Source organism: Cygnus olor, chromosome 11 (genome assembly GCF_009769625.2).
Source record: "Cygnus olor isolate bCygOlo1 chromosome 11, bCygOlo1.pri.v2, whole genome shotgun sequence".
NCBI classification, from domain to species: Eukaryota; Metazoa; Chordata; class Aves; order Anseriformes; family Anatidae; genus Cygnus; species Cygnus olor.
This window is the reverse complement of record NC_049179.1, coordinates 3,033,829-3,043,926: the sequence shown is the minus strand read 5'-3', so window position 1 is coordinate 3,043,926 and position 10,098 is coordinate 3,033,829. Positions and strand designations below refer to the sequence as shown.

General features: G+C 37.0%; 1 long non-coding RNA gene across 2 annotated transcripts in view; it reads left to right on the top strand.

Moving 5' to 3' along the window:
* The first annotated feature begins 4,248 nt into the window (after nucleotides 1–4,248).
* The window catches only part of LOC121075951, a 52,215-nt gene continuing 46,365 nt past the window's right edge, over nucleotides 4,249–10,098 (top strand). For both annotated transcript variants that reach the window (XR_005823266.1, XR_005823267.1), the window contains exon 1: nucleotides 4,249–4,707. This is a non-coding gene — a long non-coding RNA (uncharacterized LOC121075951). The remainder of the gene's footprint in view (nucleotides 4,708–10,098) is intronic.

Sequence of the window (10,098 nt, the reverse complement as noted above, 5' to 3'; positions counted from 1 at the left end):
TTGAGGTGTTTCTGAAATCTATGTTCTTTATTTAGATTTAAGGACTCCAACAAAGGATATTTCCTAGGTGTTTTATTATGTTCATATTCTGCTTTTGTCTTAACTAAAGTCAAAGAGTCAGAAATGTTATATACCATTATAATTAAATGTATTTAGGTTTAGAAATAGTGATTAAGGCTTGTGTCAGTTAATGCTAAGTCTCTGGAAATGTGCTGCATATGTTTGAATTCAGCTTAGTGGAATGTTCTCTGACAATAGTATGAGTTATGCTCTTGCATTATGTCCTATCATAAGGCCATACTCTTTCCTGTAGATTAATGTCTAGGTGATGGAACCTTAAGAGCACTGGGCTACCTGTCTGAATATCTCACTGTGTTATGTTCACTGCTTAAAAAGCTTGTTGCATAATGACTGACTTTACTATACTGTTTAAAGTAATCATATTAAAATACAGCTTATGCTCTCAAGAGTGCAGTTTAAATTTCTACTTTATTGGACAATATATAGTCAGGGATATTTGTAAACAGAGTAGAAGAAAATGGCTGTGTCCTGAGATTGCCCCAGTACACAGTGCAGAGATGAACACAGTAAGTAGAGCTGCTGGAAAATGTTTGCAAATTTGTAAGATTTTCTACATTTTTTTGATTCCCTATTAAAAGACACGATTTTGGGATACCCACTAAAACTCAGCCTGTAGGTACAATCCAGTCATCACTAAGGTTTGTCTTTTCTTCTCGTCTGTTTCAGAGAAAAGCTTTCCTTCTGCCTTCTCCCTGATCCATGCTCCTCGCTGCTGTTAAAAAGAAAATGAATTTGAGATGAACTCCTTTGTTTATACATGTTTTGTTGAAAGGCTTTTGCTTTGGGCTATTTTTTTCCACTGGCATCCACAGCCAGCTTTTCTCCCGGGATCTCTCTGATAGCTGCTGTAGTATTTGGCAGCTTGTGGCATTGTAAGGTGTAATGACTGGCTTCAAATTTTCTGTTTCCTTCCAGCACTGTAATATATGGTGGTAGAAATGCTGTGTATGAACCCCTTTTTCTTTACAGAGGGAGTGACAGGTTACCATTCATCACATACACTTGTAAACATTTCAACTAGAAGTAACCAGAAGAGTGGTGCAATTATTCCTAGTAACTTTCTTCCTAATATAATTTTTTGACATCATAGGCAAGCCAGCATGAATGTACTTTCATTCTTCATCTGAGGAAAGGCTGATGCAGTTCTGTGTAAGGACTCTCATCATGACCAATTCCCTTTGCAGTCAGTCTATCTCTCTTCTTTTTCGTTTATTTCTTAGTGTGCTGTTTAAAATACCAACGTTCTTTCAGTGCTGCACATAGCATGAAATCTGTTATGCTTGTAAAATGTATTAAGTATCTGTACCTTGAATTTGCACTTACTAAAGTGAATTTGAGTCATTGCATTTCAAATTTGTTATCTTTCTATTTGACAAAATATGTGTGGAATTTTCCCCTGACAGTGTGACTGTTGTGAACTGGGCTCTTTGGCAAATATTTTCATGCTGAGGAACCAGATGGACAGGCACCCGATCAGAATACCTCCTTGTTTAAAATGATATGAACTTATTTCCTGTTAATTGAATTCATGAGGTCAGTGAGAACTTGTTTTTAAGAATAATTTTGTCCTTTGCATAATTTTGTATTCTTATAAGCACTTACTATGACTTTAATACCAACATAATCATTCCTTGCTAGTAACTTCAGAGATTTAAATGTCGAAATGAATATTTGTGATGATACAGCAAGTCTTCGTGGAATTCATAGTCTTTCCAAAAATTCAGGTCATTATTTAAAGTCACAGGCTAACTGAGCATTTTTTAAGAATTTGTGTTTCTCAGGTGTTATTTGATATGAAATAAACAAGTAGCATAAATGCCATCCTCAAACCAAAACCCAATTCCTCTCCTCCCCGCTTCAGCAATCCCAAAGTAGGTAGTATGGTACTACTTAGGACTCCAAGTTTGGTTGGCATTTATTCCCATGAATGGGAATTTGGAAAAAAGTGTGGGATGATTATAGTTTTTTTTTTCTCTTTGCATTTTGTACAGAATGTTGTTTTTTTCTCCTCTCAGATGCATCTTATTTTGTATTTACCTTGTATCTTACTCTTGGCAAGGGTTTTAGCATTATATGTGCTTAAATAATATTTGCCCCCAGAAGATGGTTGTTCTGAGGACAGACTGAAAAAGCAAAACAAAACCCAGTCCAAAACTTTTTTTTAAAGAAACAACTTTTGAGGAATAGTATAAATTATGTTGAGATCTTGAAAATGCTACATGATACTGTGAGAACTTGAACAAAAGTCTATGTATAAGAGCTTTTTTTTTTTTTTTAAATAAACTGTTTTCCTTTGAGGCAGCTTACCAAATGGAGAATTATGTAGTAATCCAGTGCACTTACAAGAATAGTTCTTAGTTTTAAGGGTTCTCTTTCAATAAGAGTTGTTATATTCCTCTTAGAAATTACTACAGTTGCTTAAGGAGTATGTCACAAGTTTTCCGCACAGGCAATGTTTCTGGTATGTTACTAAAATGCACCTGTGAGAATTAAGTGTTTTTCATCTGTTGCCAATGAGCCTCAGGGTCATTTGGGCAGTGCACGTGTGGCTGGGAAGAAACCCTACCTAATTCCTACCTAAATACCCTAAGAAACCTAATTCAGAAAGAAAAATAAACTAATTAAAATTATCTGCTTTAAAGTGCCCAGACTTCGCTGGAAAACAAGGTGTGGGTAAGATGACTCCATAAAGGTCAGCTGATGGGATTTCAAGGAAATTAATTCTTAGAGGAATTTGCTCCAATCCTCCAGTGTGAAAAAGAATGTGTGCATCCAGACCCTTTGGCTCCTCCAGGTACTGACTGCTCTTTCATGCATTTGTCTTGTTTTTAAAAAATGGCATATCGCATGCTATGAGCCTTCCCTATGGCAGGTGACAATAACTCAAAATGATCCCAAACCTGATTGCAGATTAGTAAACTCATTATATGATTTGCATTTTGCATGTAGTCTACACATTTCCTCAGTTGCTTCCTCAAATGGGCCTTCAATTACTAATGGATTATTTTCTGGTGAAAAATAATCTGTGATAGGCAGTTATTTCCATATGGTGGCTATCCTTACACATGCCTGAATGGTCCATAGTATTTTTTAAACTTACTTTGAAGTTTCCAGGTGCCAAAAAAGCTTTTGTTTTTAAAAACTGTGCTTTCTAATTCTAAAATATAAACAACATAATTTTGCAAGTTATATGAATAGATCAGTTATTTGATAATATGCATACATAGATTCTTCACAAAAACCTTTCTGCATCATTAAGAGTTTTTGTTTTCAGTGTTTTCCATCTTTTCCACCTTTCCCTGTTTTCATGTACTAAGCTTTTACAATTGCATTGTGTTATCTTTCCTTGCTCTACTTTCCATACTTAAAAAGAAAACAAAGAAACAAATGAGTGGAGGACTGATGTTGCTAAACAGAAACGATGGTTTTCTTGTGATGGGGGAACATATGAATCAGAACAAGACGACAGTTTATACTGGAAATAAGATTTATTGTTTTAGGTTAAAGAAATATAAATGTTTGTCTTTGTGATGTTCATGCAGCATAATTACATTACACCAAAACAGTAGAGTATTATCAAGCTTGCTACATTTTGAGTGTTAACAACAAACAAACAAAAGATCATAATCCTCCCCCCAGCACATAGCTATCTGGACTTTTCTCTTTTGGCTTCTGTCCCTGAAGTTGTGATAGGTATGTGCAGCTGCAACAGGGACCATGGATGGCCTAATTATTGTTCACAGCTGGAAACACCTGCACACATTGGCTGGGGAAAGGTATCAGGGTGAGCTCAGTGCTACCAGTCAGAGGCTGTTGTGGGGAGTCCCACTGAGGAGAGAGGAGTCCTAGTGAGGGGTGCTGGGGTGAGCTGAGGGGGCAGTGAGGTGAGCGATGCTGGGGTGAGGGGAGCCCTGCCAAGGAGGCAGTGAGGTGAAGGGTACTGAGGTGAAGTGAGGGGTGTCCAGCTGAGGGGGTGGTGAGGTGAAGGGTGCTGAGGAGAGAGGAGGGGAGAGGAGTTCTGCTGAGGGGGCGGTGAGGTGAAGGGTGCTGAGGTGAAGCGAGGGGAGTCGTGCTGATGGGGTGGTGGGGTGAGGTGAGTGTGCATTGAGGTGAGGGGTGCTGGGGTGAGGGGAGCCTGGCAGTGAGGTGAGGGGTGACCGGGTGAGAGCGGGAGGAGGGCTGGGGAGAGCCCTCTCGGGCCAGACAGCACCTGCTGGACAAAGGTTCTAGAGATGGCGGGGTGTGGTTGTGGGGTGGCAGCTGGGGCGGGTGGCTGAGAAGGGTGGCTCTTTGGAGTTGTAGGTCAGTCCTTGCACTGGCTTTCAGTAAAATTTTGAGTCTTATGTAGCTGCCCCTAGTACCTCTGAGTCTTCTTCACTTAAAACGTAAAATTTTTTCCATCTTTCTCAGGGACTTGATGCAGGCCCACCACCAAAAGTAGCCTGGCTTGCAGTGTCCCATAAAAATGGGGATTTGTCCAGGAAAAGTGGTGGTGGATGGCACCTGCCCTGAGAGAGGGGAAATGGTGTCTGGTGAGGAACTGCCAGCAGGAAAATGGTGAACAGCTGAGGAAAATGGTGGCACAGAGGAAAAGATGGTCATCTGTTCTGCGACTTTTGGACTCTGGTAAGCCAAAAAGACTTTCTTTTTTCTTTCTTTCTTTCCCACTTCCTCTCTTCTTAATGAAGAGGACAGCTCTGAGAGGGGGAAAAAATTTCCCATTATAGTGGGAAACTATTTTTTTTTTTGTTCCCTTTGAATTGTGTCCTCTGTGATTTGTTTTTTTTTGATTCTTGGAGAGGCAACTCCAAAAAATCCATTTACGTGCAGCTCTAATTGGTAGCTTTAAATGTTCTTTTATTAGTTGGTGTCTGTCAGTGCAGTCAGGCAGGCATTCTGAGCTCTGTGAGGGGAAAAATGCATTTAAAAATGCATCCAATTCAAATCAGTAGTTAGCCTGTCAAGTGTCTGGCAAGATATAGATGAGTTACCTTGCAAGCATTAACATCATATGAATGACAGGTTATAATGTCATTCTTAAAGGAATTTGGGACCTCAGCAAGCCTTCTGTGTGGAAGGATAAAAAATGCGATACAATAATTTCTCACATTCAGAGCAATCCACTTCCAAAAAAAAAAAAAAGATAATTAAGGCTAAGACACAAAACATGCACACAAATGCTGCAGCTATGTTTAAGCAGTGATAACCAGTGACTATATTTTGGTATAGGGTAGTTATGGTCACAGTGCAGCCGTTATCTGGTAAGTAAAGTTGCAACTTTGAGATCAACACGTCAAGTTCACTTTTGAGATGTATATTATGCATCTTAAAGCGAGGCTATACCTTCACTTCTCAGAAATCTTACCTCAACATCTCTTGATTTTGTTGTGAGAAATCACTCTTCAGAGTAGAAGTGAATAGCTTGAACTTGTCTGGTAGATTTCACATATTTTAATATAAAATGAAGTGAACGTTAAATATTTTGTATTATTACATTAAGGATAAGCATCCATCCTTCTGTATTTTTATTTAGTCACTTGATTTGTTTCATCCTTTGTACAATAAATAAAAATCCAGCAATGTAATGTATATACCTTATGCCCAGTTGGTTCGGTTATTTTTTTTGAGGCTAAGCTTAATTAGTTTGTCAACAAAATCATACTAAAAGGGAATGAATGGTAACTTTAATTATGACTTACTGCTTAATTTTGTGCCATCTTCTAGCTTCCTTTTATCAAAATTTGGGCTGCTTAATATAAAGCTCTCAAGAGGCAGCATTACTTTCTAACATCCAGTTTTAGAACTGAGCTATCATTTTATAACTATGGGCTAACAGGAAAGCACTATTCCCCTAGAGGCTGTTGCAAGCAACTTCGTAAGAAAAAAGAAATATTTCAGGAAACAGATTATCCCTGACAAATATATACAGCTGTTTAATAGAGCAACCTCCTAAGACCCTGTCCATGTCATAGGATTTTTCAGGTCTCCATAATCTTCTTACTTTTACAGAAGCCTGTTTTGTATCCATTAGTATGCATGTGTATATTCTAATAGACTATAAAAGTGCTGTGTGACCTACTTACTGAGAACCTGGTTTTACATCCCATTAGTGTGCATGTATTTTTACAGTAATAGACTTCTAAAAACACCACATGACCCATTTATTCTGCTTCATCAGTAACTCTCTATGTAGTACATGTGTGTATATATATATGTGTATATATATATATGTATGTCCTTTTTCATTGTTTATGAAAAACTTCCAATACTGAACAAGAGCTCTGTGCTGTTTGGACTGCTTATGGTATTTATTTTGTATAAAATAATTCATGATACTTAAAGGCATTTGCAATGAAAGAAAACAGAATGTAGATAAAGCAACCTGTATTTAGAGGCGGATTAATATTGCAGTGTAAGCTGGCCTGTTTTTTAAAGGAATCCTTGTTTTCCTGATTTCCTGTTGAACTTGCTCACACCTTATTTGATTCAGTTTTGTCTGAGATTTACTCAATGTGTTCAGCATAAAAGGAATTCTTATAATTGAAGAAAGCTTTTTTTTTTTTTTTTAATTTTCTTTTTAGTGTAATTCCTGAATGTTGTAAAGGACCGTGTGTTTATTTGGAAGCTGCCATCTGCCTGTGTTGTTAGGTATGCTTTATATTTCAAGCTGATCTTAATTTTATAGATCGCTATCAAAACTCTCTATTGATCTTAAAGGCTGAGGAGTCCCTGTCAATTCTAATAGAAAATTGTTTATAGTTGTGGTCATCTTTGTCACCCGTTTCTGTACTTCCTATTGCTCAATTTTATTCTTTTTGAGGATAGGGATATGGAAAGTTAATGGCATTTAAGATACATGTCAACCATGGACCGCATACTAATGTTTTGGTCTTTGTTCTTTTCTCAATACCGCCTAAGATTCAGTTTGCTTTTTTGACTGCTATTGAACAGTAACCTGGCAGCTACAAGAAATTGCCTACAGTTACCCGAGATCTGAAATCCAGATGAAGGAACTCAGCTCATTGTATATACAAAGTGACCCCTTCCCTATTTGTATTACGTAACATTATTTATATTCAGCCTGATCTGTTAGGGTGGGTACTTTGGCAGATATTTAATCCTTTTGTCCCATACATTTTCAAGGGGATAGTTTTGTGGTATAGTGTCATTCTTGGAGAGTTTAGATGATCCGTGCATTGGTCCCTCTATTTTTGAGCATATGCTGGAATGCTGTATATCTTGCATCAAAAGCATACTTGGTAGTGGTTTTATAATATCATTCTTCTTGTAGCACCCATACTGGTAAGGAAACTATGCCCTGTATGTAGGAGACTTCTTTGAAAACTTCAGATGCTCCCTTTAGGCTCCTATCTGCATCTCAGATAGTTATTCCAAGCACAGCTGTGCCACTTAAACCTGCACAATGGTCTGGCCCTGGAGTGATTTACTTGCTGTCCTTCCCTACGCATATCTTGTAGTCACTAGTTTATACCAGACTGCAACTTGGAGAGTTGGAGTCCCAGAAGGGATTGAAACAGGTATTCTAGTACCAAGAGTAAATAGGTATAGCACAGGAGAAGAGGACAGTGGTCTAGTCCAAGGGATTTATTTTTTGGGGAAAAAAAGTGAATACCAGTAGGAGAGGTTATTACATTTCTCTGGGACCATTAACGTGTCATTGGTGTGATGTTAACCTGCTTAATTAGTTGTATTTAATTTTGGGGGTTTTATACTGTACTTCTGAGGAAGAAGCAATAGCATGGGGGAGTTCCACACAAGCAAGTTGATTTATTTTGTACCTCATCTGCACATAAATGCTTCCCTTTCCATTATATTATTACTTATAATTTACATTGTGCCTAGTTTCATTAATTTCAGTACTGGGATTTCTTAGTGTAACAGGAAAAGTTGATCTATCAAGAGTGTGATATCGTAAGATCAGTGTTGTAGTTAACTTGATGCACAGCTAACTGATATTTGATAACTGATAATGATATTTGATCTTTAGCTAATCATGCACTAGTAGGGAATGGCAGCATATGAAGTCGTTTTTTCTACCAGTGATACGTGACCTGCAAGATAACTTTTGTAGATGGCCATCCTGTTTTGACTTTTTCATCTGGAAACTCAGAGTTTGAAGAAATCAAAATAATTCATGTCATTTGGAAGCTTTACATTAAAGTCTTGATGAAGTTCACGTAAGATGAGAAAAAAAAAAAAAGGAATAAAGATGAGTTAAAAAAAAAAAAAGGAAAATTGCTAGGAGTTACTGCTTTCCAAACTCCTATTTAGTCTTGCAAAACATGGTGTATTTTCCCTCATGATAATTCATTTGAAGTAGGTGTCAATGTTATGTCTGAAATGAGTGGACATGTGACCTGGAAAGATACAAGATTGATTTTTAATTTAACAAGGTACATTCAAAAAGGGGGTCAGCCCACTCAATATGTATTAACATGAGATAGGTGTAAACATTAATGTTGGTTCACTTAAACGTGTTTTGAACTCCAAACGATAGGTTATTAGAGTTGCAATGAAGACATGCTCAAAAAGTGAGAGAAGTCTAAAACCAAAATGGATTCAGTATATATCACTGTGCTACATAAGTATTTTTTTTATTGCTTAGGCAAAGTCCATCAATGGTACATGGGTGTCTTTACTGTATTGAACTTTTCACCACCATAAAACTCAGTTACCCAGACTGCTCAATGGAAAGTGGAAGTAAACATGGTTATATTTATCTAAATATTTATTCCTCTTGAATGTCAGTGATTGCTGCTGTTCAAATATTGTTTCAAAAATACCTTGTAGAACTGTTCTCTTTGATTTTTGCCTGACTGAAGTTTAGAGAAATAAACTATCAAGGCAGTTGACAGCAAGGTCGTGTCTGAACTTAATAAATAGAGTGTATTGGAAAAAGGACAGTAATAGTACTCCCCTGCAGTTGTTGTTTTTAATAGTTGCTTGTTTTAAGTTTTTGCGTGCGTATCTGCCTTTTGCTCCCTTCTCTGGAATGAATGTTGTGCCCATTCCTGACTGCAGGTCAGGTAAGTATGCATGGCTTGAATGGAACTTACTGAAACTTGTGAACAGGCTGATTTTGTTATATTTTCAACTTTATGAAATGGTTAAAAATAAAAGGGGTAAGTTCAGAATACGTTAAACCACTCATGGTTAAAATTACAAGGGCTTATGAATGCTTCTGTGTTGAACTCAGTCTTGGGAGACAGCTATGTTTTATGCAAGATTAACAAACTGAAGAAGGGAAACAGCTCTTGACACATAGAAACATGACTACTCAGAGTAGCTAGATTACTCATCTAGCTACTCCACAGTAACACAAATACGTGTATAATGTCAAATGTCAACTGCTGTTATTTTTGTAGTCTTTATTACCTGTATTTAAGCCTCAGGACTTTAGTTGGGGAATTCAGGGTACCTCTAAGCATGAATGGTCTACTGCTTTGATTTGCTAATAAATTTTAGTATTATGTGTATTAAATTTACATGTTTTATTTTCTGAAGTGGTTCCTTCTATGGTGTGGGCTTTACCTAAGTGACATATCCTTCCCAACCTGCCAAAATATTAGATGCTAATTACAGTTTATGATGCTTAGGATGAAACAGTGAAATTGTTGCAGATTGTGATTACAGAAGAGTTTAGAGCCATAAAATGCATACAGATATTGCATATGGGAAAAGTAGACTGTTAAGCTGTGATGATAACTGTGTGTAGGTTTCAGCAGAATTTAAGATTTCATTTTTTCATTGAATTCATGAATTTTCCGTGGCTATTTTTAATGATCCCTTGGGCCCAAATTGTGTATTGCATAACTCCATTTAGTGTTACAGAAAATTACTTACTGCTTTTATAATATAAATCCCAAAACAACGTTGTGTTTTATTTAAAAATAATAGTTGATCTTTAAAGACTTTTTGACAAATATTTAAAGACTTTTGACAAATTTAAAGACTTTTTGACAAATATCAAAATATAACTACAAAGGAGGACTTGAA